Genomic DNA, 5,429 nt, shown 5'->3' on the forward strand with positions numbered 1-5,429 from the left:
CCGAAGTGACGCACTTTTATTGGTCATCAAGGTCACGTGACAGGAAGTGCGTTGTGACCGGCTGACCGCCGCATGCGCACTGCTTCCAGAGCCGGAAGTCCCGCCCATCCACGCCACGCCGACTTTTTGAGCAGGCCACCGTTGCCAATGGTAACGGGAGGGGAGAGGCCGCCTGGACCCTCACGTTCAGAGGCGCTCTGGAGCATCGGAGTCAGGGTTGCTCGGAAGGCCTGTCCCTCCCTTCCCGGGCTGGGTGATGACGCCGGCTGTGGCTTGGAGACCGACTTTTCAGTGGTCTCAGGGGGCCTGGGCGTGGGCGGCGCGGACCGATTGCTCCTCTCTCCAGGGGTGCCTGCTTGGCCAGGATAGGCCGGCAGCTCCAGCGCTGCCAGGTGCCAGGACAGAGCTATGAATGGCTCTCTCCCCGCCCCGCTCATTTTTTCCCCTCTTATAGTCCAGCTTTATCCTTAAAAATTAAACGCAAAAAGAGTTGGTGAAAGAGCAGTGAATTTCAAACTGTTATGCCTCGAATCACTGGGAAGCTTGCTGAACAAATGCTGCCCGGGGTCTCACCCCTCCAGAAATTCTGAATCAGGAAGTCTAGCTTGGGGGCTTGGAATCTGCAGTTTTTATCACACACAGGGAGCGATCGGGCACCACTCTTAAACACTGTCCTAGATCATCAGGGAAATGCACATCAAACCACAATGAGATAACACCTTACACCTATCAGAAGGGCTAGACTCAGAAATAACAAGTGTTGGGGAAGATGTGGAGGAAGAGAACCGTCCTGCACTGTTGATGGGAACATAAATTGGTACAGCCACAGTGAAAAACAGTATGAAGGTTACTCAGAAGTTAAAAACAGAACTATATGAGCCAGTAATTCCGCTACTGGGTATTTACCCAAAGAAAACAAAAACACTAATTGAGAAAGACATATGCATTCCTATGTTTACTGCAGCATTATTTAGAACAGTCAAAATGTAGAAGCAATCCAAGTGTCCCATCAATAGATGGATGGATAAAGGAGATGTGGTGTATGTACACACACACACACACACACACACACACACACACACACACACTATGGAATATTATGCAACCATAAAAATGAAAAGATTTTGCTACTGGGACCACATGGATGGACTTAGAGGGTATTATGTTTGATAAGTGAAATAAGCCACAAGAGAAAGACAAATATTGCATGGTATTACTCAAATGTGGAATTAGGAAAAAAAAGTCAAACTCGTAGAAGCAGAATAGACAAGTGATTGCCAGGGGCTTGGAAGTGGGGGAAATAAGATGCTGGCAAAAAGGTACAAACTTTCATTTATAAAATGAGTAAATTCCGAGGATCTCATGTATAACGTGACTGTAGTTGATAACACGGTATTGGGTGATTAAAATTTGTTGGGGGTAGAGTTTAAGTGTTCTCTTAAAAAAATGAAAAAAGTAAATATGTGAGGTGATGAGGGAAAGGCTGTGTTAATGAACTCAAAGAGGGGAATCTTTTTACAATGTATATGCATATCCAATTATCACGTTGCACACATATTAGAATTTTCTCTGTCAATTTTATATCGAGAAAAGCAAGAAGGGAGGGAGGGAGGAAGGAAGGAGACTGTCCTAGAAGAGGCAAAGGTACAGGATGAAACAGATTATTGCAAGTACCAGGGGCTTGGGGCTGGGTGGGTGAAAGCCCACTAACTGGGCGTTTCAGCAGGCTCAGAAGACAGAGGCATGAGCCAGACGCACTGAGGAGGGAATGAATAAGCTAAAAAGTGAGCTTGGCATGGTAGACACTGAAATAGGAAGGAGCACAGAGTGGGGAGATTCCTGAGAATCTGGGAGACTTAAAATTCAGGAGAGGCTATTTGGCATGAGTTGGTCCTGACTCAGGAATAGATAGGCCAACTTACATCATGCTTTTGGGGTTTGTGTTGATTTTGGCCACTACACAATGCAACTTAAAATGGGTCACAATGGGGACCTAAAAGTCTAGAAAGGATTTCACAGTCCCGGTTCTGCCCGCTTCATTTATGGATAGGGAGATTGAGAGCTGAGGCCACGTGTCCAGGTCCTCGGAGGGCTAGGTCGAAGCATCTGAAGTTGGAGTTCGTGATGAAACTAATACAAATATGTTTTCAGGAGAAAAACCAGAAAGTAGGTGTGAAATCTTCCGGTACAGGGGACATTAAATCATATTCTGGTTTCAAGAATTTCGTTTTTCTTTTCATTTCTTGCCACCTTCATTTAATTCAACATAAACCATATACCACATTATGTACCAAGCTTAGGAGTTGTCCCAAGACACAAGTTCAATGCTTCAAAAAATAAACTCGAAACTTCCATTGCTAGAACAAAGTGGTAGTAGATACATCCTGTGGAATTTACGAAGGGATGATGTCTTTAGAAAAAGAGGCACAGCAACGAACACACGTTTAATAAGTTAAACGGCCAATACGGTATAATGGAAATAATCTAAATGGATAAGTTTCAATTCAGACAAACTAAGAGCTAGGAGGAAACAGTATTTTCAGATGTGGAACGACAGCTCAGAAGAGTAAAGGGTCTTGCCCAGTAACAGAGGCAGCGGGGTCAGGTCTGGAATCCAAATCTCATGATCACTGGTGAGAGTTTCTCAACCATTGAATTCTCCCCAAATATAGGTGCCCTGGCTTTCTCTTTCAGTTTTACCCCACCTCTGTGAACGTACGGCACCTTACCTTCTGTTTAGAGGAGCTTAAGAGTGTCCCGTGGCGGTTGAAAAGCAGGGGACAAAGGGGTAGATTTCCAGTTTGCTTGAGGCTTGGTAAAGTCTTGGGGGCACAGTCAGGAATCCTTCTCTTAAATGATCAAGGGATGATATGCATGCAGTTGCCCATGGAAGGACCTTGAGCCCAAGGGTCAAGAAGAACAGCGGGCCGGGTGCCCCTGTGTGTGACCTGGAGCAGCCTCAGGCATGGAAGGATGTTCTAGAGGCACTGGCTTGGCTGCCCAGCTTCACCACTGCCTCTCAGTGGCATCTGGGCAGAATTTCTGCCTCCCCAAGGCCTATACGTCAGGGTCTCAATACCCACCCCCTGCAACATGACCCCCTCCAAGCTCAGTTAAATGTCCACTTTATCATGCCATCTCTCACATTTCTGTTGAGTGTTTGTTGAATTTGATAATGGTTGCCATTGCTTAGTGCCTACTATGGACTAGGCATACTCCAGCGCAATAGTTGATCCTCACCATCTCTGGCTCTTTCTTACCACAGTGGACATTCCTGAGTTCACATGGAGGGAAGGTCACTTTACTGGGTGCTGTGGATGCAAGACAGAGAGTGAGTTTCATAACCACTCTTATGACATTTAGGTGAAGTTGTTCATCAGTTTGCATCTCGAAGGAAACTTAAGTGTATTTTCCCGCAGGCAAACTCCTATCTGTACTTACTAAGTGTTATTAATGCCGGGGGACAAAAAGAGTGGTTAGATAATGCAAATACGTCGTTTGTGAGTATGTTTGTGGCTTGGGAATTTTTCAGGTTGCTCTGCAAAGCTGTATCAGGTAGTTGTTTTAATTTAAAATTCCATTTTCATCTAAAATCTTCTGAACCAAGGGGGTTATAATAATCACGGTTAGCCCATCTACCCAGCTGGGTTGATTGTTGTTACATAAGCTGTCTAAATAGTGTCAGCAAATATGAACATGTATTTTTGGCCTTCACCTGATGAATTTGGCTCACGAAGAGGCTGAACTTGTGCTTCAGGTTGTTTACTAGCCTGGGTTGATTACCAAGGCAAACAGTACGAGCTGTGGGGGAGAACAGCTCCACCCTACCTTAATAGCAAACTTCTTAGTCTCACACTTTAAAAAAATTTTTTGCTGTGACCATTTTAGAAGTGTGTATGTGTGTGTGTGTAAATTTGGAAGGAGTAGACGGGAGGCACACAATGGAGACTATTATATACTTTTTAGCATAGTTCAAGATAAATAAAACGAAGACCAACTTTGTCTCTTCAGATGATTTGGAAATGAGACTCTTGTGAGTTCATAGGTTACCAGTCCTAACACGGGCACCACCAATTTCAGGGTGTTTGCCACCCGCACTAGGCAAAAGGAGGAATGGAAAGCTCATTATGCTCTTTTTAGTAGTGTCGGCAGATGCACGCGATCTGCCGCTATTTACAGAGCGCCCCCCGCCGCCGCCGCCTTGTACGTGCAAGTTGCTGTGGCTATGATAGAATCTGAGAAGAGATATAGGGGATTCAGGAGGCCCCAGCTTTCCCTCCTCTGTAGGGCTTTGTTTAAGGTCTGGATGGGGAAGGGGGGCACCAAATAACAGAGAAAGAGATTTAGTAAAAAAAATGGTGCAGGTGGTACACAGAAAAGACAAAAATCTTAAAGGTGATGTGGGAAAGAGGAAAGCTGGAGAACCACCGAACTAGTGGGGAATGGTTCAGGGAAAATCATTGTGGGGGATTCTCTTGAGTCTTTGGAGTATGGCTTCTGGCGTGTAATACCCCCCCGGGGTCCTCTCTGATTTCCCCGGTCCTACCTGGTTACAACCGAGAAAGTAGCCAAGACTTTAAAGAAGGGAAGAAGCCAGGATTGAAAGAGTCTTTACAGGAACTATGGTAGCTGAGTGGGTCTCTGGTGGGCAAGAGATTACTTTCGGTTCTTCTGTTGTTTACTCCCTCAGTGGCTTGGTTTCAGAATGCTCCAGTGACCAGCAGGGTATTGGCGGATGCTGACAAATTCGCTCAGTGAAATCACTATCACATGCATTAAAAGAGGTCAGGCAAGGAAGTGGTTCACCATAAAATACTACAACTCCCTTTAAGACAGCAATTTCTTGGCTCAAATGATTAGATCTGTTTCAGTGATTATCTCCACATATTAAAACACCCCAAAGGAAACAAACACCCAACCCATCAAAAAGTGAAGTCTAAAAGCGTTAGGGATCGGTGGTGGGCAACGCCTTCTTGTGAAGTACGAGAAAAAGTGATTGTAAATATGGGAATATGCCCCAAATCCTTATTCCACACCCTCACACGTACATAGCCGTTTGTGTTAGATCTACAAGCTCAGGCCTTATCTCCAGGGATTGTTCCTGGAAACCCGGGGAATACACTGTGGGGAAGGGAACGGTGAGCAAGATGGGGTTTGTCCCTTCCAAGTACAGGTGGGGAGGAAACGTGGGGGTAGGGGCAGCTTTATAAAATCATCCGCAGGTGTGCCTGGGTGGCTCAGTCGTTAAGCGTCTGCCTTCGGCTCAGGTCATGATCCCAGGGTCCTGGGATCGAGCCCCACAATGGGCTCCCTGCTCAGCGGGAAGCCTGCTTCTCCCTCTCCCACTCCCCCTGCTTGTGTTCCCTCTCTCGCTGTGTCTCTCTCTGTCAAATAAATAAATAAAATCTTTAAAAGAAATAAAATAAAAT

General features: G+C 45.6%; 1 long non-coding RNA gene across 1 annotated transcript in view; it reads right to left on the minus strand.

Moving 5' to 3' along the window:
• Positions 1–2,436: 2,436 nt before the first annotated feature.
• LOC141374239 (uncharacterized) overlaps positions 2,437–5,429 on the minus strand; it is a 29,798-nt gene continuing 26,805 nt past the window's right edge. Inside the window, exon 3 of the long non-coding RNA XR_012380985.1 lies at positions 2,437–3,311. This is a non-coding gene — a long non-coding RNA (uncharacterized lncRNA). The remainder of the gene's footprint in view (positions 3,312–5,429) is intronic.

The sequence above is a fragment of the Callorhinus ursinus genome, unplaced genomic scaffold, assembly GCF_003265705.2.
Source record: "Callorhinus ursinus isolate GAN/ISIS: 27379988/994484 unplaced genomic scaffold, GSC_fseal_2.0 scaffold15, whole genome shotgun sequence".
NCBI classification, from domain to species: domain Eukaryota; kingdom Metazoa; phylum Chordata; class Mammalia; order Carnivora; family Otariidae; genus Callorhinus; species Callorhinus ursinus.